This window comes from Staurois parvus, unplaced genomic scaffold, assembly GCF_062004578.1.
Source record: "Staurois parvus isolate SC_StPar_1 unplaced genomic scaffold, SC_StPar_1.0 ptg000287l, whole genome shotgun sequence".
Taxonomy (NCBI): domain Eukaryota; kingdom Metazoa; phylum Chordata; class Amphibia; order Anura; family Ranidae; genus Staurois; species Staurois parvus.
The window spans coordinates 19,335,837-19,361,358 of record NW_028318083.1 but is presented as its reverse complement, the minus strand read 5'-3'; the positions used below and the strand labels follow the sequence as shown (position 1 = coordinate 19,361,358).

General features: G+C 41.4%; 1 long non-coding RNA gene across 1 annotated transcript in view; it reads right to left on the bottom strand.

Annotated features, from left to right (window-relative positions):
- Positions 1–4,867: 4,867 nt before the first annotated feature.
- Positions 4,868–25,522, bottom strand: part of LOC149458420 (uncharacterized) — a 55,358-nt gene continuing 34,703 nt past the window's right edge. The window contains exon 2 of the long non-coding RNA XR_016313431.1: positions 4,868–5,417. This is a non-coding gene — a long non-coding RNA (uncharacterized LOC149458420). The remainder of the gene's footprint in view (positions 5,418–25,522) is intronic.

Sequence of the window (25,522 nt, the reverse complement as noted above, 5' to 3'; positions counted from 1 at the left end):
CTTGTACATACTGTAAGTAAAGTCAAACTTAACACAAATTTACCTTATTTATAAAATCACAAAGTACTTAGTATGTTTGACTGAGAAAAAGACAAAAGTCCATCCAGTTCAACCATAAAAAAAAAAGTTATAATCCTACACCCACAGTTGATCCAGAGCAAGGCAAAAAAACCAGCAAAGCATGATCCAATTTGCTCCGGCAGGGAAAACATTTCTTCCTGATCCCCCGATAGGCAATTGGATATTCCCTGGATCAACTTTACCTATAAATGTTAGTATTCAGTTATATTCTGTGTATCTAAGAAAGAATCCAGTCCTTTTTTAAAGTAATCCACTGAGCTGTCCAGAACCAACTCTTTAGGGAGTCTATTCCACATTTTCACAGCTCTCACTGTGAAGAAACCTTTCTGTGTTTGGAGATTACATTTCTTTTCTTCCAGATGGAAAGAGTGCCCCCTTGTCCTCTGTGATGACCTCAGGGTGAATAGCTCTACACCGAGTTCACTATATGAACCACTGATGTATTTATACATGGTGATCATATCCCCCCTTAATCTCCTGTTCTCAAGAGAGAATAAATTCAGTTCCTCTAATCTTTCCTCATAGCTGATCTCCTCCATGCCTCTTATCAGTTTGGTTGCCCTTCTCTGTACTTTCTCCAGTTCCCCAATGTTCTTTTTGTGAACAAAGTGCAGAGACTTAGCTTCTTCGGTGGATAAAACCTACTAGATTTTGAGTAAAAACTAAAGTTAACAGCCCTGTAAACTATCAAAAACTAGTCAGTATAGACCATGTCACTTTTCATAACAGACTCCCCAAGGTTTAATTCACTAGTGCTGCCCTCTGAAGAAGGCTCCACGTTTGGGTGGCTCTTCATGGGGCATTGAGTAGGTGTTACATCACCTCCTTAACACTTGTTTTAACCCCTTAAACCCAGCACTAGCACACTACAGCCATGTGTATTGCATGCTGTTGTGGGACGCCCCTTTTCATTTGAATGGATGATGCTCAGGGCCAGCAGGGATAATTGTTGCTGCACCACTATGCAAGGTATCATGTACTCCCCTCTTCACTGTCTTTACAAAGTAAGGGGCTAGTGATTTGGGGGGCGGTAAACAACCGGCACCCCAAACAACAGTGTAACCGAGGCCTTAGACCATGTTTCTTTCCTGAGAGGTTCCCTTAATGTGTATCAGTCATACCATCCACCAGCGATACAGATATTACAGTTATGATATCTGAGACACATGGTAGCAATGCATACTTTTGTCTGACATACTTTCCAAAAATAACAAAAAAACTGTTTGATAGGAAAGTACACATAATGTCTTTGCTTCAGAGAACATCATTAGGAACTTTGGAAACCATTATTTCCAGTTTTGAAGTGTAATGATTTCCATGAACTCTTTCTGACCCGAGGTCATCTGGGATGGTCTGTCATTCTTCATCGCATAGTTCAAGATGGGACTATAATTACAGATGCATTTTACAGCTAAACTGAACTACAAAAAATGAGTTCTCAAGGGAGAAGATGGATTGAACTCAAGTAAAATACACATTCAAAGAAGAAAAACAGAAGAGCAGCTCTTGCAGTATTAAAAACTGTTCTTATGATAGCTGCTGACCATGTATACGTATGTGGTTCAGAAAGATCTTCCTAATAAATCGTGTATAGAGCTTACCCCTGGATGTGACCCAGGTCCCCCTGACTAGTCTAAAGATTGCCAGGCCCAACACCAGTTCCAACCACACTGACACACACAAGCTCAGTCTTGGGGCTGTGTACAGGGTCAGCAGGGCAGCTGATAAGCTTAGCAGTTTGTACAACAGTGTACAGAGGCTATTAGTTTGCAGGGCAGGGTAAAGGGTCAGCAGGGCAGAGGACAGGTGTCAGCAGGGCAAAGGATTGGAGGTCTGCAGGGGAGTGTACAGGAATTGGTATGGCAGTGTACAGGGGGTCAGCAGAGTAAAGGACAGGGATCAGCAGGATGGAAGACATCAGGGCAGTGTTCAGAGGTTAGCAGAGCATAGGACAGGGGTCAGCAGAGCTGTGGATAGTGGTCAGCTGAGCTGAAGACTGAGGTCAGCAAGGCAGAGGACAGGGATCAGTAGGACAGAGGAAAGGACAGGGGTCACTGCTGGCAGAAGACAAGGGTCACTGCTGGCAGGGCAGAGGACAGGGGTCATTGCCAGCCATAGATGATTCGATCCATGAATGGGCAGGCTGATTGTACCCAAGTCAATCCATCGATCGACTTGGGTACAACCAGCATGTTGCCTTTTTAGGAATTCATTATTATCAGCAGCTTAGCTGCTAGCAATAATCACTGTGTTGTTCTCACGGCTCCCTGTGCAACCCCCCCCATCCCACTAGAAGAACAGGAGAACACAATGGCTCCATGGGAGAGATTCCCCCATCAAAAAAATTTGTATCATTGTATCATCTATAGCCTATGCCTTAGCCTTTATTCCTGGAGGGAGTGAAAGGAGTCTGGAAGATCACAGTGCAGGGACCCCTGTGCCAGGAGATGTAGCAGCAGGTCTGGAGGGTAGAGATGAGGGAGAGACATACACAGGTCCTTAGCTCCTGGCAAAAGGGAAATGGAGAGCACTGCCAGTTTAGTGGGGCAGAACCAGCTCAGAAGTAGTGAAATTGGGTGGCTGGACTGGGAAATAGAGTGATAGCCCAAGAGAGAGTGGGAAGAGTCGAGGGAGTCCTGGGAGCAGCAGAGCAGTGGTCCTCAAGCAAGGAGCTGTGCTGGGAGCCTTGGAGATCGGGTGACAGCAGGGCATGCTCACTGCTTCCTGCCAGACAGCACACAGATGTAAGTGAACAAGTAGATCATAGAAACTGTGTATATAAAAGCAGGAGGGAGCTTTGCCCAGACAAGTCTCAGCCATGTGGAAAGAGGGAAGGATGGCAGCTGTGATGTAACCTGGTCCTCAAGCTCTGTCCCTCTCTGCCTCAGCCTCAGCCTACTTTCTTATACTGACTGTCCTCACTGAAGATTGCATGCCTGAGGAGCCTGCCAACATACCTGGGGCTGCTGAGCCTTGTGGTCCAACAACACACAGCCTGCTGCCTGGGAAGGAAAGACACAAACAGCCAGCAAGATGTGAGAGAGTGCTTCTGCTCCTGTTTCCAGCAAAGCTGCTACAAACCTGTGTCCTAGAGCCTTCTACTTACAGGGGAATTGCTGAGACTTGCACTCCTCCCAGATGATGTAAGCCATGGACTCTTTCCTAAGCAGGTATGCCAGGGCAGTACACAAGCCTGCAGTTAGGGATGTTAGGAAAAGACTGCACTTCGTGTTGAACTGTTATCTTGTGATTCTCATCATGCCGCATTATTCAAGTAAAATGTTTAAAGCTCTGTCATGCCTGGTCTGAAGTTACTTAAAGGGATGCAAGGTGGTAATGGTGTACCGAAGAACAAGGCTGTGAGGGTTGAAGTGGTGACTAGCTGTTACTAGGGGCAACAAGCACAAGAGTAGGATGACATGACAGACAGGAGAGTGGTACTGGTAAGGGTGATGGGTCTCAAGAATAGTAAAGGGAGTGGTTCAGAGCCTACCTCCTGAGAATTTGGTGCTCCAGCAACCAGGACAAGACCTGTGTGATGGAGACCCTTTGGAACCTAGCCATATGGTACTGAAGAGTTAATTATGCACACCTGGGGTTTAGCCGGACTGGTGGAATGGGAGACTGCAATGTGGTGTCTCCTTCACAATGTGGCATCCTGAGCAGGTGTATGTATTGTAGAGCTGGGAGGCACCTGTACACAGCAAAGAGGGCAAAAGGTCCCTATTCTCTGGAAGCTTCTTCCAAAGGTACACAGGAGTAATCAACCACCAAGCTTAGGGAAACTCAACCAGACCTAGGAAACAGATCACTACTCCACTGAGTACAACAGAGCCGAAAACTAATTGTAGCCTAACTAGGACAGGGAGCTACATATGCATCAAATTTGCATTGGGTGAAAATGCAAGTTTGGCTATGGAGGGTAGATTTAATGGGAAATAGTAAATTGTTTTGAAGGGAAATAGTAACTGGCTGGGATAGATTGAAGTTTTGAGGCAGATTACAATGCTCACTATTGCCTTTAAAAACTGTTCCAGGCTCTGTTACAATTTTAAATTGATTGTAAACCCTCACATATACTCAGTAAATTGATTGCCCTTAGGCGATAAACAGAGTTGAAACAAATACTCCTACATAGGTTGTACCTGTTTATCAGCTGTCTTCTCTATTTTACATCTCTTCAAAATGCAAAATTTATAAAGCTTGTCTGAGAGTTCAAAAAAAGGGGGGAGAGAGAAAGGGCTGAAATTACACTCTGCATAGCTTAGTGAGGAGAGCTCTGAGAGTTGATTGGAGGGAAGAGACACTCCCCTCCACACAGCTCACAGGAACAGAGATGAGGCTGTCAATCTATTGGAGCTCCCTCCCCGTCACCATTTTTCTCTTGGTGTCAGGAAAACATGTCATAAGTGACTTATGCTGATAGCAGAGGAACATCCAGCAGCAGACAGAAAAGGCCCCTAATGCTAATAATTGAGATACACTATAGAGGGATATACTTTGTTCACATTTCATGGCTGAAGTTCACATCCACTTTAAAGTACAGGTGTACCTTTGTATAAAAAAACAAAAAACAAAAAAACAGTAATTCCACCCTCCCCCCAACATACACATGCACACTTACCTTAGCTAGTATTCCAAAAATCAGATAAAGTGTGGACCCCCACAACGCTGCCCAGCTTTCTTCTGAACCAAACAGTGTTCACATTCAGTTTCCCTCCCAGTGCATGTGTTCCAGTTCACAGTTGCAACAAAAAGCTCCATGGAAATGAATAGAAGAGTAAAGTTGGGTTGAAACCAAATTTTTATTGTGGAACAAACAAGAAATAGCCCATTTGCAGATATTATACTTTGAACATTTCATTACCTCCTCTATTGATAACGTTTGCCAAATATCTTCTTTAAAAGTAACCATAGACAAATCAGAAGCTTTGTTTTGTAATATCCCAGAGCAGGCTTAACAGCAGGCCTGGACTGGCCAGCCAAAATATCTTCCGGTGGCACATCATTTCCATCAATGAGCAACTTCAGCACGTGTTGTGTAACCTAAATGATGGTTGATGCCTGCTCCAACACACCATCCCTCTTCTCTTGTGTCTGCATCTTGCATTGCTAGGCAGAAACATAACTTCCTAGGAGTAAGGACCAATGTCCCAAATGTCCCTGAATAGGACCACCTGATCTCCTCCTTCCTTTAAGACGCTCCATCACCAGAATAAAAACCATCCTGCAGAGGCACACCCTGGGAATTGCTGGAGACCATGCTGCTAAGCTGGCTGACTTTTTGTGGCATGTCATCAAGCAGCGATCTTCTCTCGTATGTAAAGCATCAAAGCCTAAAGTAATATGATAATAATAGTATCAATAATCAACTAACTAAAAATTTACAAACATTATCCCAGAGCAAAATAAGAATGTTATAATTTATTTGTTGGTCAGTCACTCACTTCTGGATTGGTAATGCTGGGATTTGTGGGAGTTTTGCGATCATCTTCTTTGGTAATTGAACCAGAAAGGCCTATAGTAATCTCAATAACTGACTGAAATAAAAAAGAATAAAACTATATTCACTACTGTAAGCATGGTATAACTTCTGGACTGATAATGCTTGGGTTTGGGGTATTTAGTTATTGAAAAGCTCAAAGTAATTCCAATAACTGACTGGTTAAAAATAAAAAATAAATTCCTGGTGTCATTTATTTTGGAGTCATTCACCACTGAGAAGGGGATTTCTGGGGACAGCAAGATTGGGGTATCCAGAAATAAACAAATGGCACTGGCAGTTTACATATTTTTTTAAGAAGTTTTATTATTATTACTATTATTATTATTATACTGGATTTATATAGTGCCAACAGTTTGCACAGCACGTTACAAAATTCTGGTAAACATTACAGTTACAATAAACAGTAAATAAATAATAAAGCCTAATCTAACTAATTTGATGACAAAATTAACTAGATATTTGAACTGTTTGATAATTAGATCATAAAATTGGGGGCCACTCACTCCATATAGCACTTTTTTAGAAATGCCTTTTTTTCAGCCATTTTTTTCAGCCACAGAAGCACTAGTTAAACACATGTTCACGTGAAAATGAGCTGAGAACTCCACCTGTTAGCTGAATATGTAATTTACAATTACAGACATAAATGGAAGTCTGTATAGCATGTGACAAGAAGCATAGAGCTCCAGCTGCTAGCTGCAAATACATTAAACTAAATTGTGCAAAGCTGCAAGTTCCCATGACTAAAATTATCTTTTTGTAAATATATAGAGCTCAAGGATCAGCATAATGTACCATGCAATGTATGTGACATACTACGTCATTTTCATAAGGAGGTAGCTGCAATGCTTGCTTTCTTGGTGGTAGTTACAGTTTCTCCTTTTTTTCTTCTTCTTCTTTTTTTCTTCTTCTTTTGCAAGGTATTAAAAATATGAACGGTCTAAAACTTTAGTGGGAATCATATAATTTGAAAACCTCAGAATTTGCAGCAGAAACAATCCTGAGTCCATCCCCAGGGAAACAGACATCAACTATAATGTAACACAGTAATGTCCTCCATTCTGTAAACAGGTGGATGTTAAATGTTTTTTGGTGGTTAAAAATGTTCTACTGTTTTCTAGTTGATGTATGTGGCTAGAATTAGAGTAACCATGTGGCACTGTATTTGTTGTGTGTGCCTTGCTGAGGTGGTACTGCTATAGAGGCAAGGATTATTTCTGCTGGGCAGGTTTTCCTGGGCTTTTTGGGGAATCACTTCCCTCTGCTGCAGCAATCAGATAAAAAGGGAGAGAACCATCTCTTAGGGGTGCCGCAGTTAGTAGGAAGGCTGGAGGCTTGGTTCCAGGTCTTGCCCCCTTAAAGGAAGAACTGACTGTGGTATCTGATCCTAGGACAAGGAGTTGGGTAAGCTATGAACTGTCCCCTGAAGACTTGCCAGAACTTGCATCCCACAGACTTCTCCCTTCTTGGCCATTGAGGGGTAGAGGTACTCACACTGTCCTTGTCCTGGAGCTATGGCTCGAACTGCTTTCATGCCCTCCAGCTGGCCTGGTTCCTCTCCAAGGTTTGCAGGCTGTCCTTCCCCCATGGACTGCAAGGCAATGGAGCTCCCTCTTTCGGCTTCTCTTCTGCTTCCAGCCTCCAGCCTGAAAGCAGAACCCAGCTCCTCTGGGGCTCCCTCCCACCTTCCACCTAAACACCTCTCAGCAATCCATCTCCCCTGTTAGCATGGCACTCTCATATTTTTGGGTTATTCTACCACACTATCAGGGCCTCTTAGCCTGGGATTGGTCAGACTGCCATGAATATGCAGATTGAGGTATGCACCCTACCAACTCATTGGCTTCTGGAAGTTTCCATGGACCTCCAGAACCAGGTGGAGGTGATAGAGTCCCCACCTGTTGAGTCACCCAGCCTTACTTCACGCTGAACCCACAGTAATTCAGGCTCACTCACTACCATGAGCCTAAAATAAATTTACCTTACACTAGCCCCACCTTGTGGGGTTACATTAGCAAAGGTGATGGAAGGCCCTGGCATCACGGTGGATCCTAGGGACCCAGACTGGAAGTCACAGAAGATGGAGGGAGAAGAATAAGCACAGGCTATGTATAAGAGTCAAGCTTCCCAGTTTTCAGCTCAGCAGTACCGGCTCAGAAATGCTGCACAACTAAAGTGAAAGAAGAGTTATGAAGTCTAATGAGGAACTGATGTCTGTAGTGAACAGTGTAAAGAGTACAGAAGTTGGGCCATGGATTACAAAGAGTTAATTATGTTTGTGTGGAGGAGCATCACTTTTAAATTGGAGTGCTGCCTTAACACCAGCCTTGTGTTAAATAACATTTGGGGACCAGCCTTGTGATAACAGCCTTTAGGGACACTAATGAGTGTTCTCTCTGGGGTACCTCATGGACACAGTAAGCTCCGTCCATAAGCCAGCCCAGCAGAACTGCTCTATTGATACTACTACTGCACTTATATTTTGCATAGGCATTTCAAATATTAGTATGTTATGTTTTACATTCTATGACCACATCAAACTGAAAGTACCCAATTTTGCCTGATCTCGGAAGTGGAAAAAGGCCAAGTTGTAATGAGTGGTCATTTGACTTACTGTTGACTTTCTATATCTTGAACCAGTCTGCCCATTCTCCTCTGACATCAGCAAGACATTTTCATTCACACAACTGCCGCTCACTGGATATTTTCTCTTTTTTGGACCATTCTCTGTAAACCCTAGGGTTGGTTGTGTGTTAAAATCCCAGTAGATCAGCGGTTTGTCAAATACTCAGACCAGACCGTCTGGCACGAACAACCCTGCCATGTTCAAAATCACATAAATCCCATTTCTTCCCCATTCTGATGTTGAACTTCAGCAAGTTATCTTCACCATGTCTAGATACTTAATGCATTGAGCTGCTGCCATGTGATTGGCTGATTAGCAATTTGTGTTACTAAGCAATTAAACAGGTGTACCTAATAAAGTGACTGGTGAGTGTAGTATACTTGGACTTTGCAAAAGCATTTGACAGTTTCCCACACATGGCTAATGAGTAAATTAAAGCCTAATGCAGGCCATAGACGGGGAGAAAACTGGCTGTTTTTTTTTTAGAAAAACGAAAAATCGGTCGTTCAATCAGCCGACGTTACCACCATTGGTAAAAAAAAGTCGGCTGATTTTCGTCCCGTCTACGGCCGGCAATTAATATAATAGCGGTGTCTCTGCAGAGAGCTCTGCTGTATTTGACATTTAAAAGAAGAAGAAATAGAATATGAATAATAATGAGAAAAAGTTGTAACATTGTGTCTATTTGTATCCATTTCGGATACAGATGTTTCTATTCGGATACAAATAGATACAATGTTGCAACCCTTATACTTTTAAATGTCAAATATCATAGCAGAACTCTCTGCAGGGACACCGCTAATAGATTTGACATTTCTAAGTATTGCGGTTGCAAACATTGTATCTATTTGTATGGATACAAATAGATACAGATGTTCTTTTTCTTTGGTCACGGCTCATGCACATTTTTATAATCGGGAAAAAGATTGTCTGATTTGCCCATCATTGCCGTGAAAATCGGCCGATGGGCAAAATCGGCCGTTTTTTTTCCCGACATGAACGATTAAAAAAATGTGTCAAAATAAAGAAAACCGGCCGACCAATTCAGCCACTAACGATCGGAAAATCGGCCGATTATTTTTTTGGACAAATTTTCAGCTGTTTTTCTCCCCGTCTATGGCCTGCATAAAGGCTTAGTTTGTAAATGGAAAGAAAACTGGCTAAAAGATCTTATTCAGGGAGTAGTTATTGATAATTCATACTGTGAATGGTCTAAGGTTATTAATGGTGTACCCCAATTCAGTGTTGGGATCCTTACATTTTAACATACTGTATTCGCAAATGGTAGTTATAAATGATATAGAGTTTGGGATCAAAAGTACAATTTCTGTGTTTTCAAATGACAACAAGCTATGTAGTGGAATAATGCTCTTACAGGATGTCTCCAACTTAAAAGCCGACCTTAATGCACTGTTTGCTGGGTAACTGTGGCAAATGAGATTTAATGTTGAAAAATGTACATTTCTGCACTTGGAGGCTAAAAGCATGCATGCATTTTACATACTAGAAAGAGAACAGCTGGGGAAGTCAATGGTGGAGAAGGATCTGGGAGTTCTGGTAGATCATAAACTTAAAGTAGTTCTAAAGCCTAAACATTTTTTACCTTAAAGTGGTTCTAAAGTCTCAAGGTTTTTCACCTTCTGTGTGTAGCAGCCGGCCTAACATTTACCTGAGCCCCTTTTTGATCCAGGGATGTCCATGAGAGCCTTTGTTCTCCGGGGACTCTCACTCCTGATTAGCTGAGGCAGCAGCTAGAGGAAGGGGGTGGGGCTGAGCCGTGGCTCTGTGTGTGAATGGACATGCAGAAAAGTGTCTGTCAGTCAAATCCTAAGATGAAGGAGCAGGGAGCAGGGCCAAGCTGAGCTGTCTTTGTCTATGGACACAGGTAGCTCAGGAGCTACTCCATAGGAAGCAGCTTCTTATGGGTTACCACCAGGCCCGGACTGGCCATAGGGCACACCGGGCATTCACCTGGTAGGCCAGGGCCACCTGGACAGGAGAGGCAGCCGGACAGCACATAGAGGACCGTGCATCTCTCAGTTCCTCTATGTTCCGCCCGGCTGCCTCCCCTATCCATCTCCTGCAGGCTGCCTGACCTGGGCTTCTGTATGCCTCCCTGCGGCCAGCCCCCCCTCATCCCCCGGAACACTGAAGTCCCCCACCCACCACAGATGGGAGAGGAGAGAGAAAGCTGCCCCTCCTCCTCCAGACCTCTCCTCCTATGTCTGCCCTGCCCACACTAATTCCAGCCAGCCTTGTGTCTTCTCTCCCCCTTCTTCTTTCTTTCTTACTCTCTTTTCCTTTTCTTTTTTTTTTTTCCTCTTTCTTTCTTTCCCTCCTTTCTTTCTCTTTCCTTCCTCTCTTTTTCTGTCCCTATTTTCTCTTTTTTTCTCTATTTTCTTTTTCTCCTTTCTTTCCCTCCTTTCTCTTTCTTTATCTCCGTTCTTTCCCTTTCCCTTCTTTCTTTTTCTTTCCCTCCTTTCTTTTTCTTTCCCTCATTTTTTGTTCTTTCCCTTTCTATCCCTCCTTTCTTTCTTCCAAAAAATGTAAAAAATTTATAAATTAAAAAATTTTAAAAAATAAATAAAAATAAAAACCTACTGACACTCTAATTACAAACAAATAAGTATAATACTATGCGTGAAAAAATTGAAACAAAGTCCAAAGGCTCTGTGGCCCTTTGGGGTCGCCGAGCAGAGGTGAGTGGCCATTGCAGCCATATAAGGATCACTTATCAGTGTGCTGTGCATCCACACTGTATATGTTGCATGACCAGAAGCAGTGAAGCACCGTGATTGGGTTTTTCACATATTGGATTTTTTTCACTATTGGACTTTGTTGCAATTTTTTCACAGATAGTATTATACTTATTTGTTTGTAATTAGAGTGTTTTTACTATTTTGTGCACTGAGTGTTTTTCATCCCTCACTAGGGATTCACATATATATTTATGCGGTATATTTAATTTTAAATCTGTGCCCCATTATTTGGGAATCAGGGGTAATGGTATTTGTGGTTGTATCCCTGTAGGGATCGGGCTAACATTTATATATTAATATTCCTATTAGTTATCACTGTTTTTAGGTCACAATTTTTAGTCCTTATATAGGACCTCGTGTGTGTTATTCACTTTTCAGTCACTATTTACGGTTTATATATTTTGTATTCTATTTATGTAGCGATACACCATTTCTGTTATATTGAAAGGATGAATACTGCTGTGTAAGACGTGAGCAGGTTTTTCATTTAGAAGCCTAGATTTTGAATCTAAAGAATCAGCTGGCAACACTGGGGAACATTAGCAACCTGGAAAGGAGTCTGAGCCTTATCCATCAGGTGCTGGCTGGGACAAGTATAGAGGTGGGTGGAGATATGGATTCATATGAGCCAGGGGTTGGTAGCTGAGTTACTGTTAGAAGATAGGGCAGAGGGAAAGCTGTTAAAGATGCCAGTCTTCAGTTGATACAACCCAATAAATATGCCTAGTTACATGATATTGGGGAATATAACTTCAAAAGTAGCAATGCTAGAGCAGAATAGCTCCTAGCTGCCAAGGGACTGACTGAACTTGTATGGAGTAAGTGTTTAAGCAAACATGGACAGATACTGGTGGTAGAGTAATTTGTTATTGGAAGGGTAGAAAGGGTAATCTGTCACAAAGATCGTGATTGCCAAATAGTATATTATTTCCTGGGTGTTCAGATTCTACATATTGCGGATAAGATAGACAAATTGTTGGGTGACCTAGCTGTCATGGTATATATTGTTTCAAATAACAAAGTTAGAGGAATATAGAGCATCCTAAAAAAATTATTTCAGGAGCTTGCTTACTGGTCGAGTACTGATTGTGGAGGGTGCAGTTCAGTTGGGGAAGGAAATGGTTAGAAGGTTGAAGGAGCTACTAAAGTAGGATCTGGAGTAGAGGGATACACGGTGCAGTGAACAAAGTCCAAAGCAGGCACTGAGGGGGAAACTACATCACAGTTCAATGCAGGAAGTTTTGCTAATTTAACTGTAATCTAACTGTGAGCAATGATAAAAAAAACATAGTGAAACGCTAACTAATGATAACCCGCAAAAGAAGCATAAGGAGAAAGTACATCAGAGCCATGAGACAGTTAATATATATTCTATGCATTGCCAAACTAGACCTTGCTTACAGAGGGAATTATGAAGCTGCTCATACTTAAGGCAACCGCAAAGTAAACCCTAATATATTCTTATTTTGCTTCTAAGCAAATATGATATGAGTCTCCACAAGCGTCTAGAAGAAGTTAGGTCCCTGAGTAGTACAGGAAAGGCACATCACTCTAATAGCAAAGGAGAGGTGGCTTGGTAACATTATTAAGCAAAACGTTAGTCAATCACTTGATCATCATCATGGTAAGCATGGAAAAACAACAAATAAGCCAGGATGATAGAGAAACTGTTAAATTCGGTGTGGAAATGGACAGGAAATCAGAAGTTGCAGTACAAGAGCATTGCAACATAATTATGTGATATTTTAAATTGCAGAACAGGCTTCAACTGGAGAAAGCCTGTTTGGTCTTCCAAAAAGGGCAGTTCAAACTATTTTTCTTGAATGTTGTTAACCTTACTGGCTGCTCATTTGATGGTGCTGCAAATCAAAGCAGGGGCTTTAAAGGAGTACAAGCCCACATCTAAACAATGTTGTGCAGTTCTTTATACATGTGGTGCTATGCTCACATTCATTTTTTGGTGATAACTGATATCACACAGTGTGCCACTCTTCCAAAAATCATTTCTTGAACTATTAGAAAAAAACTGCTGTCTTTTTCTCACATACAAGCACTTTTCAGTCTGGACTGATCAGGTTTACTCTGGATAGTCATGGATATGAAAAGCTCTCTAAACTTAAGAAAATTGGCAAGCAAGTCAAAAGCACTATGTACTTTCTTTGGTTCTACTGTAAATCAATCAAAGAAACTGTTTACCATCCAATTTTACTGTGTGATATACGTACATTTGTGTATCCCCTAGAAAAATCAGCTTCACACTTGCAAACAATATAAAACTTTTCCTTTCTCATTCCTTATATGCACCTCAGAAAAGACGTACGTAGCATCCTCCTACTTAGCTAAGGGAACTAGCTGTTTATTTTTTTTAGTAGAAAGATAAAATAGCAGTCGGGAGAAATAGCCAGAGGGGTCAAATTTGGGTCAGCGCCGAGAGGCTCTGCAGATCTGCTCTCTGATACTTCCCCTGATCTAGAAAACTTAGAGAAGTTTCTAGAACTCAGTGGGTGGTGGTTAGGAGGAGCTGGTTTGCACTCATGGGGGATCCTGACGAATTCCCAAGCAGGAGGCTTGGCATGGGGACAGGACAGCCCTTAATGTGTTAGAGCCTGCTCAGAGGCATGAGAGTTTGGATGGAAGATGTTAGGAAGGCTGAGATGTAGGAGCCTGGGAGGAGGACTTGGACAGGAGGATTGCTCAGCCTCTCTGGCCCCAAGAGCAAGGGCCACCTGTGGAGCAAGAAAGGAACCAGCCCAGCTGAAGGCCTGAGGGCAGCCACAAACCTATACCACTTCACAGGAAAGAAACTGAGTGAGTAATCGTACATTCCCTGGGCCAGTTAGGGGGAAAAGAGCACTCTGGTGGGAAACCTGATTAGCTCCTTACCCGGGCTGTTTCATCTTAAAGTGGCAGACACTGGATCCTTTTGCCCAGGGATTCCTCCATACAACTCGATAGAAGAGGGCTATCTGAGGTTTGAGGCGGTATGCCAGGAGAGGCTGGAGAGCTCTCATAGAAGAGAAACCCTTCTATGGAATTGTACATAGTTGCTAAAGAGTTTGTCCTCAGTTGCAGTTCCCTTGAACATCCCATACATCTCCTACCCCATCCAAGTTCAATACCCCTAATAAAACATAAAAACCAAGCTGTTCACTGTCTGCGGAATGAAAGTCAGAGAAATAGGTGTGTTTCCTTGCTGTGCAGGACTATAGGGGGACCCAAATCTCTAGTGACCCCTAAGGGGGTAGTACTACATGTACAAAAAAAAAGGAGTAGGACTGTGTAGGAATCTGTTGCCCTCTTCTGCCTGTATTTGTAGGTGGCTGTACTACCTAATGTCACAGTTATTTATGAAAGAAAGAAAGAAAGAAAGAAAGAAAGAAGGAAAGAAAGAAAGAGAAAATAAATGTGCACATGTACAGGTATGTGCCCACAGTGTCTGTTGGCTCCAGACAATCTATTTAAGGATGCTACTACCTTTGCTCTGGTGCTGACTGGTCTTTAACCTGTTCCCATGTGTTGCTTGCATCTGGTGTTTTCCCTTATTGCTGACCTGGCTTGGCTCTGACCTGGCCTTGGATTCTGCTTCTGTCTTGACTTCAGTTTCTGACCCCAGCGATGATTCTGTACCTCGCTGCTCGCCCACTACTGACCTCGGCTACTCCTGTGACCACTCTTATGTCTGACCCTGGCCTCACCTCCCACTCGACTGCCTGTCTGGCTATCATCCATACCAGCTCCGCTCCCTACAGTGTGTTCCTGTCTCAAGTCTATTAGCAGCTCTGACAAGCCGCACACCCAGAACCTGCAGCACATGTGGAGAACACTCTGATTAGCGCCCACAGCCATTGACTGCAAGTGCTGATTGGATGTTGGTTTTCCATCATGCCTATTTGGTAAAGGCTGGCCAATAGACCAGCTTCTGTCAGACAGGTTGCTGTACACAGGGGCCAAATGTTGTCTTTTTCCTGTTGAACTGGGCAATACCGGCCGATATTCATCCTGTGTGTGCCAGTCTTAATGCCTGAACATAGTTTTGCAACTTTGACAGTTACATAGTTGCATAGTTAGTCTGGCTGAAAAAAAGACAAAAGTCCATCCAGTTCAACCATTAAAAAAAAGTTATAATCCTATACCCACAGCTGATCCAGAGGAAGGCAAAAAAAACAGCAATTTGCTCTTGCAGGGGAAAAAATTCCTTCCTGATCCCCTGAGAGGCAGTCAGACATTCCCTGGATCAACTTTACCTATAAATGCTAGGATCCAGTTATATTCTGTGTATCTAAGAAAGAATCCAGGCCTTTTTTAAAGCAATCCACTGAGCTGGCCAGAATCAACTCTTGAGGGAGTCTATTCCACATTTTCACAGCTCTTACTATGAAAAAACCTTTCCATGTTTGGAGATTAAATCTATTTTCCTCCAGACGTAAAGCATGCCCCCTTGTCCTCTGTGATGACCTCGGGGTGAATAACTCTACACCGAGTTCACTATATGAACCACTGATGTATTTATATATGGTGATCATATCCCCCCTTAATCTCCTCTTCTCAAGAGACAATACATTCAGTTCCTCTAATCTTTCCTCATAGCTGAGCTCCTCCGTGCTTGTTATCAGCTTGGTTTCCCTTCTCTGTACTTTCTCCAGTTCCCCAATGTTCTTTTGTGAATTGGTGCCCAAAACTGAACTGCATATTCCAGATGAGATCTTACTAATGATTTTTACAGGGGCAACATGATATCTCTCTTTCTGGAGGATATACCTTTTTTAATACAAGAGAAGATTTTGCTCACTTTAGGAACTGCATCTTGGCATTGCATGCCATTATTAAGCTTGTGATCTACCAGAACCCCCAGATCCTTCTCCACCAGTGATTCCCCCGGTTGTACTCCCCCCAAGTGCATAACCTTTCATTTATCAACAATAAACCTCATTTGCCGCATAGTTGCCCAATTAAACAGTGCATTAAGGTCAGCTTGCAAGTTGGAGACATCCTGTAAGGACGTTATTCCACTGCACAGCTTGGTGTCATCTGCAAAGACTGAAATGGTATTTTTAATCCCAGACCCTATACTGTTTATAAATATAATAAAAAGTAAGGTTCCCAACACTAAACCTTGGGGTACACCACTGACAACCCTAGACCATTCAGAGTATGAATCATTAACCACTACTCTCTGAATATGATCTTTTAGCCAGTTTTCTATCCATTTACATACAGGTTTTTCCAAGACCATAGACTTTACCTTACACATTAGCCATGTGTGGGGAACTGTGTCAAATGCGTTTGCAAAATCCAAGTATACCACGTCCACCGCCACCCCTCTGTCCAAGGTTTTGCTCACCACCTCATAAAAAGAAATCAGATTTGTTTGGCAACTTCTGTCTTTCATGAATCCATGCTGTCTGTTGCTTAAAATATTTTTTTCCAGCAAGAGCTCATCTATGTGGTATTTTATTAAACTCTCCAGAATTTTCCCAACTATAGAAGTTAACCTAACAGGTCTATAATTACTTGGTAAAGATTTTGACCCCTTTTTAAATATAGGCACCACATTGGCTTTACGCCAGTCCAGTGGTACTATGCCAATCATTAAAGAGCCCCTAAAAATTAGAAACAATAGCTTTGAAATGACACAGCTCAATTCTTTAAGGACCCGTGGGTGTATGCCATCCGGTCCAGGTGCTTTATTCACCTTTATTCTGTCTAAATATTTCTGGATCATATCAATTGTGAGCCAATGTGGATCATCTGGAGCTTTGTCAATACCATGCCCATTATGGACAAGAGCTCCTCCATGCTCCTTTGTATACACAGTGTTAGAAAAATTATACATATCATCACAACTACTTAGTGTATCCAGATGAATAATATAGTTTATTATATTGTTTTTTTCAGTCCTAATTGGGCTTTCATTTGGTAAATGGTAATGGAATCTACAGTTTTTTTAATTATCAAAGGAAAACTGGCATAAAATAGTTAAAATATAGTTTTTAAATTAACTGTATATTTCTTACTATTAACATAACCTACCACCAAAGAATAGCCCAAAATAAATTCTCTTGCTTTTGGTGATCACAGCAATTCCACATAAGTGTATGCTATTTGTTGTTTGTACCATAGCAGGGCCAAGAAACAATAGTGCACATTTTGCTTTTTTTCCCACCTAAACACACACTGACATTGTTAAAAATTAAAAAATGTTTAATTATACCTAAAATACACTGACCCTGACCTTTGACTTGACTTTTGAGTCTGATCATAACCATTGCTCCAAACCCTGGTACTGACCTAGTTCAAACCTTCTTCTAGCTAATTTGTCTTTCGTTTTTATTATTTTTTACACACACAAATCTTTGTTTACTTTTTTCCTCTTCTTGCAAGGAGGAAAAGTTACAATGTATCTTTTTCTCATTTCAAAAGAAGGAAAAAAAACACATGGACAGGATATACAGTAACTAATCACTGTGACAGAAAGTCAGAAGTCAGAAGCTATCACAGGGATCAGGTGATTAGGAAAGTCACCAAGTCCTGCTCCCAAACCATGGTCAAAAAACTGGCATGTGACTTGGTATAGATCAGGAGGGGGGGGGGGACACTCGCTCCCCCCCCCCCTTTCCTCCCCTGTTGGGGGGGGAGCAATGATTTTTTTTTTATATTGCTAGTCACTGGGACAGCTGCAAAAATTGACTGTGCCAAACACACTCTGGGGTAGGTATATATGTTTTTTTCATAACATCACTAAAAAATTATTGCGTATGCATCAAGATTATCGATTCCATTCAGAAGCCACCCAAGCTTGAATTATACATTTATTACAGCAAACCCCATTATTGCAACCATAAAATCTGACAATTAGTATTTCCTTCATGTGTTTAAGTACCTACATAAGTTAATATGGTCAGCTATCTTTCAGGCATTATATGTATGGCTAGATCAGCAGACATGTATATCAAATCAAATGAGTTCTTTTAGTTTGTATGTGATACATATTCCTACCTATCGGTGCCACTGCTAGTTTTTTGGAATCCTTTATTTAGGCAGCATTATTTCTAGACACCTCATCAGACTTGTTAACTACCTGCTGTCGCATGTAACATAGCTAACATTAGTAATGTCTTTCAAGAATGACAGATTACTAAAATAAGATACTCTGTATTCTAAAATGAAACACATAAAAATAAATAAAATAATTTATATAAAACAATCAACTGACTTTTCTCCTAAATATGAGATAAATATACACTGGCATACAGGGGCGGACTGACCATTTGGGCACTCGGGCACTGCCCGAGAGCCCAGGGTCAGTAGGGGGCCCCATGAGAAGCCCCTGGTACCTTTCATAGGCTTTTTTGGGTGTGGTTTGAGTGTGGGTGAGGACACAGGGGCCCCATGATCTCTTATTGCCCAGGGGCCACATGAGTTATCAGTCTGCCCCTGCTGGCATACATGTGTGCATATTGGCGCCAGTACAGAACCTTCTCACACACCTCATTAATGTGTATGTTTATGTACATATATGTACACTATATATTTTTTACATACACCACACACCCAGCCAGCCTCCTAACATATACTATCTATCTATCTATCTATCTATCTATCTATCTATCTATCTATACACAGGTGCATTTCAATAGAATATCATCGAAAAGTTAATCTATTTCAGTAATTCAATTTAAAAAGTGAAGCTCATATATTAAATAGATTCATTACGCACAGAGTGATATATTTCAAGCATTTCTTTCTTTTAATTTTGATGATTATGGCTTACAGCTAGTGAAGACCCAAAATTAAGTATCTCAGAAAATTAGAATATTAAATAAGACCAATAAAAAAAGGATTTTTAATACAGAAATGTTAGCTTACTATGTCCATGTACAGTATAGTATGTACTCAATACTTGGTCGGGGCTCCTTTTGTATGAATTACTGCATCAATGCAGCGTGGCATAGAGGCAATCAGCCTGTGGCACTGCTGAGATGTTATGGAAGCCCAGGTTGCTTTGTTAGGTCTGGTGTCTCTCATCTTCCTCTTGACAATACCCCACAAATTCTGTATGGGGTTTAGGTCAGGCAAGTTTGCTGGCCAATCAAGCACAGTGATACCATGATAATTAAACCAGATCTTGGTACTTTTGGCAGTGTGGGCAGGTGCCAAGTCCTGCTAGAAAATGAAATCAGCATCACCATAAAACTGGTCATCAGAGGGAAGCATGAAGTGCTCTAGAATTTCTTAGTAGAGGGCTGCACTGACTTTGGACTTGATAAAACACAGTGGACCAACACTAGCAGATGACATGGCTCCCCAACTCCTCAATGACTGTGGAGACTTCACACTGGACCTCATGCAGCTTGGATTCTGTGTCTCTCAATTCTTCCTCCAGACTTTGGGACCTTGAATTCCAAATGAAACACAAAATTTACTTTCATCTGAAAAGAGGTCTTTGGACCACTAAGCAACAGTCCAGTCCTTTTTCTTCTTAGCCCAGGTAAGACACTTCTGACGTTGTCTCTGGTTCAGGAGTGGCTTGACACAAGGAATGCGACAGTTGTAGCCCATGTCCTGGATACATCTGTGTGTGGTGGTTCTTGAAGCACTGACACCAGCCGTAGTCCACTCCTTGTGAATCTCCCCCAAATTCTTCAATGGACTTTGTTTCAGAATCCTTTTGAGGCTGCAGTTATCCCTGTTGCTTGTGCACCTTTTTCTACCACACTTTTTCCTTCCACTCAATTTTCTACTTTAGTAATGACCTTTTGTGACTTACCCTTCTTGTAGGAGGTGTCAATGACTGTCTTCTGGACAACTGTCAAGTCTGCTGTCTTCCCCATGATTGTGTAACCTAGTGAACCAGACTGAGAGACCATTTAAAGGCTCAGGAAACCTTTACAGGTGTTTTGAGTTAATTAGCTGATTAGAGTGTGACACCATGGGGTTGATTTACTAAAGGCAAAAATACTGGGCACTGCAAGTTTAGTTGCTCTAGATCAGAGGGGAAGCTCTGAAATGTGGGGAAGCTCTGCTGATTTCTATCACCCAATCATGTGCAAGCAAAAATGCAGTTTTTTTTCTTTTCCTTGGATGTAATTGGATATTCTATGCAAAGTGAAGCTTTACTTCGTTTTCTAAGCTCTGGAGCAATTGCACTTGCAGTGCACAGTATATTTGCCATTAGTAAATCAACCCCTATGAGTCTACAATATTGAACTTTTTCACAATATTCTAATTTTCTGAGATACAGAATTTTGAGTTTTCACTAGCTGTAAGCCATAATCATCAAAGTTAAAAGAAATAAATGCTTGGAATATATCACTCTATGTGTAATGAATGTATATAATGTATAATCTTTACTTTTTGAATTGAATTACTGAAATAAATTAACTTTTTGATGATATTCTAATTTATTGAGATGCGCCTGTATAGCCAGTCAACAAACTCTCTAAAGCCTGTTCACAAAGGCAGCAAGGAGGAGGTTAATATACAATACATAGCTGATCTGTGTTTTTACCGCACCCAGCATCCCCACCACCTATTCCCAACTGCCCACGTCCATAAAACCTAGTCACCACTTAGACTGATCACACATTGCTGAGGCTGTGATGCTTAGGTTCATGGTGCAGCAATCTTAACTCGGCATGTCAAGTTTGACAGGTGACACCACTTGTCAAACTCATCCAAGTCAATAGGACCACAATACAACCATGAGCCAAACGATTGGCTCACCATTACAGAGTGCAGTATTTTAATGCAAAATCCCTTTTTGAATGAAAAAAAAACAAGCAATACAAAAAAATGCATTCAGGAGGTGGCAGTATTGCCTTCTGAATGCTTGCGAACAACCTCAGAAAAGTGATCCACCATGGAATGCTTTTCAGAGGGGCAGTAGGGACCACAGCCTAAGTGAACTTAGCCTGACGCAGCCACCAGCACCCATATTTTACAGCCATTGTAGCCACATACTGTAACTCTTCCAAGGTTTCCACTAGCCTGTATAATGCGGCCATTAGCAGGATTTTGGTGATAGTGTAGACTAGCAGAAGCAGGCTATTTTTACCTTGGCTTTAGGTGGGCTGAGTCACACCAGTGCTGAAAAGAGGATAAGTGCTGATAAGAAAAAAGCTAGAACCTAGCTGTTCTGCTTTTTCCTGCCGTGCCCAAGTTCTGCTCAGAAATGGGTTTTTGTCCCCACTTATGATTACCCTTTTCTACAGGCCTGCCTACATAACGTATGGAAGCCTTAAGTCTGATGTGGCAGTTCAGAGCTCATTGATCATATTTTGCAGCTTTGCTAAGTCCGGAAGCAAGGGACATGGAAAGAAGCCAGAAAATCTGTTAGATGGAATATGAGAAGAGGGTGGGCTAATTATTACATGTAAAAAAAGGCCCTGCTAAATAAAACTAGCATAGCAGCAGTTAACCCTGCATGTTTCCAATCTAAATCACAAAATAAGAAAGCCTTTCTTATTTCATTTTGTCCAGAATATGTGAATTCTAACCCTGAATTACTGGGTTAAGTTAACAATTGGATCAGGGCCACAAGGAACTGAATTTAACTTTTCTCAGTATGCAACAATTCCATATCCTTAAAGAGCAATCAGCTTTATGTTACAGGCATGGTATGCCACATATTTATTTAATTTAAAATACTAAATAACCTCTCATCCGTTGATTATGTCTAGAGACATTTTTTCCAGTATTTGAAAGCACTTTCACAAAATAAATTCCTCTATATGCATTCATCTGCAAACCTCATTATGAGTTTCTTGTTTAAGATGTTTGCTAGCGTGGACTTCAAAAGGGTCATTTTTGCAGATTTTGTACTCTGCTGATGTAGAAAATAATAATAATGTTGTAGTCTGAACAATCTGATTCCCACTATAATTTAATACACGTAGGCTACCAGTCATTTCTATGCCATGTTCATAGGTTAAGAACAAAATCCTTAATAATCTCTTTTACATATACAATTTCATTCTATCTTTTCATCTTCCTGAAAGATCAGGAGTATCTTTGTGCAGGTTTGTGATATTTTAAAATTGTACTGCCTGCTTATGGTAAGTGATAGAGGGGAGTTTTGATTTGGTTTGTAAAATATTCTGCCTTTAGAGTTAGAGTTTCACAAAAAATTGTAGGTCCTTAGTGCAATGGCTTTACAAACCACCATACAATAACCTCCAATGGTGTCATTCAACCTTTAGGCTGCAAAGGTATCATTTGATGGGGTATGGGCCAGAAAGAAGTTTAAATCATACATAAAATAATAGAAAAAGGGAAGCAAAGGTATGCAAAATTCAGATTTATTATTCATACATAATGTAGTTTTCATCTATAGATACACTGTAGGACAATGTATCCCAACATTTACTGCTCTCTCAGTTCCACTTGTAGTGCTAAATGTTACCATTTACACTTCTTAAAGCAAACTTTGCACTAATATGCAAGGTTCGCATATGTTCACAAAGCACTACATTATAGAACAAAAACAGAAAAATACATTGTGAGAAAATACATTCAAAATATTGCCTCCTGCTTCATGTCACTGACGTCACTGGGCCTCACAGAGGGATCTTGGGAGGGATCCCAGTTGTTGCAAATGGGTGCTATTGTACTTAACAGGAGTGTGTTCATATGGAATTTGGGTTCCTCAACTTTCTCAGGATCCTGGAAGATGATTCATTGATATCACCTCACCTAAGCGAGGCTCCTGAAATCCTGGGAGTACAGCAAGGGTCCATTCACACCAGGTGTGATGGAACTGCGTTGGGGTAGCTATTCCAGCACAGTCTTGCCGCAAGACAAGGTAAAATGCAACACAGCAACTGGTGTAAATAGACCCTAAGAATTTTACAGGATTTTCTCCTAAAGTTTTTTTTTTTATTTCCATAATGCATCATTTGACAGCAGGGGGTGGGAGGCAGCCACAAGTGTGGACCTTCCATTTTACTGCAAGGTCTGATTTACTGTGTATTGGGTGGTACTGCATAGTCTAGAATTTTCTGGTTTTAAACATCAGTCTCCTCACAAAAGTGTCAGTACCCCATTTTGCATGCAGGATATACAGTAGTGCTGACCTGCGTATATTGTGTTACTTATTTGATTAGTATATTCATGAATGTATTTTTCACTGCAGGTTGCCATATCCTATATTTAGGCGTCTCTGAAGAGATTCTATTCCTGTCTCGAAATACGTCAGTTGCCTTTCTATTCATCTATGCAATATTGGCTCTCTTGAGTGTGTACTTTATGTGAATTATGATTGATGTAAAAAATATAAACCCCCTTATTCTATATTATGTGATTGTAATTTTATTTTGTGCAATAGTCTGTTTTATGACTTTATAATGCATGCACGGTTTGTGCCTTAAAAGTCCCAAGAGAGGTGTTTCCTGTTGAATAGTCTAGGACATGTACCCATTCAATGACTGTTTTACAGCATTCCCTTTATTTTCATCCCAACATTCTGAGAAAGTTGGAGGCCAAGAATTACACTGCAAGCCCTAAAGAGGAGTCCACAGAAGGAGACACATTGGGGTTGATTTACTAAAACTGGAGAGTGCAAAATCTGGTGCAGCTCTGCATGGTAGCCAATTGGCTTCTAACATCAACTTGCTCAATTAAGTTTTGACAAAAAAAAACTTGAAGCTGATTGGTTTCTATGCAGAGCTACTCCATATTTTAAACCCTCCAGATTTAATAACTCAACCAAATTATAGGCACTGAATAAAAAAATGTCCTCCCTCTAGTTTGCTCTAGTTCCCTTAGCTTGACACACTAATGTCTGCAATTTTATAGCCAATTGTGTGTTTTCAAGTGTTTCCAGAAACCACTACCAAATATGAACTATTCATCTTGTAACTAACTTACTAGTACATAATCAGTGAATAAAAGCTCTGCTCCAGTCTACCCATAGAGGCCCAGGTATTCCTCCATGGGGTACTACCATATTGCCTTGCACACATCGTATAGAAGGTGAAGCCCACAAAAATGAAAAGAGCTGATTGGGCATATTATATCACTATGCGTACATGCTTGGAGAGTGCAAAGAATCACTTTAATGTCTGTGGTCTCAGGAGGTAAAAATGTAGGAATTCAACAGATGTAACCTCTAACTCTCTATCTCTATAGCTCTGAATGATTCCCATCTTTCTATACCTAAGGAGCATTATACTCTAGGCCAGCAGTCTCTAAATGGCGGACAGTGGTCCACGAACGGTCCCAGCAGCGCTGCCACCCAGACCACTAGCCCGGAATGACAGATCCACTGCTGAGCAGAGCGGTTGTTACGGCAACATGACATCACGTGTGCACCCCACCCCTTCCAGCTCACTGTCTCTCCGGTCCTGCTCCCTGCCTGTACATAAACGTCCAGCAAGGATCCCGGCACAGCTCCTGTCTGCCCTCAAGGTAGGGTGTAGTCATACAGGGGCACTCTGATGGGCACATTTTATGTTAAGGGTCACTCTAATGGGAACAACATAGAATGTGCCCATCAGAGTGCCCCTTAACATAAAATGTATCCATCAGAGTGCCTCTTAATATAAATGTGCCCATCAGAGTGCCCCTTAATATAAATGTTCCCATTAGCATGCCCCTTATTTTATGTTAAGAGGCACTCTGACAGGCTTATTTTATGTTAAGGGGCACTCTGACAGGCTTATTTTATGTTAAGGGGAACTCTGATGGGCACATTTTATGTTAAGGGGCACTCTGATGGGCACATTTTATGTTAAGGGGCACTCTGATGGGCACATTTTATATTAAGGGGCACTCTGATGAGCACGTGTTATGTTAAGGGGCACTCTGACAGGCCCATTTTATGTTAAGGTGGCACAAATGGGCACATATTGTGGAAAGGGACACTCTTATGGGCACATGTGATGGAAAGGGGCACTCTGATGGGGAATATGATGTAAAGGGGCACTCTGATGGGGAAATATGATAAAAATGGGTACTTTGAGCGTAAGAGGGCACTCTGACGGGAATACCTGATGTAAGGTGGCAATGTGATGGGGATACCTGATGTAAAGGGGCACTCTGATGGGGAAAACTGATGTAAAGGAGCACTCTGATGGCACACATGATGTGGTGGGAATACATGATGTAAAGTTGCACTCTGATGGCGACACCTAATGTAAAGGAGCACTCTGATGGGCACACATGATGTGGGGGGAATACATGATGTAAAGTTGCACTCTGATGGCGACACCTAATGTAAAGGGGCACACTGATGGGCACACCCTATTCGGACTTCAGCCAGAAAAGAATTTTAGTGACTGGATCTCCTTGAATTTTAATTCGCTACCCCTGCTGTAGACTCTGTATTTATAAATACATGATTAAAGTTATGTTTACAGGCAAGCAGTGTAAGTACCCGAGTTTGACCTGGCATCAGACTCTTGCTGTCCTTGTACTTTGAAGGACAGCTCTGAATTAAAGGCCTGAATTGCAGCAATATTTGCAGGGGTTATTTCTTTTTTACATTTTTAATTGGAGTTCTACTTTAAGACAAGCATTTACAGTCAAAAGAATCTAGTTTTTGTTTGATAAATT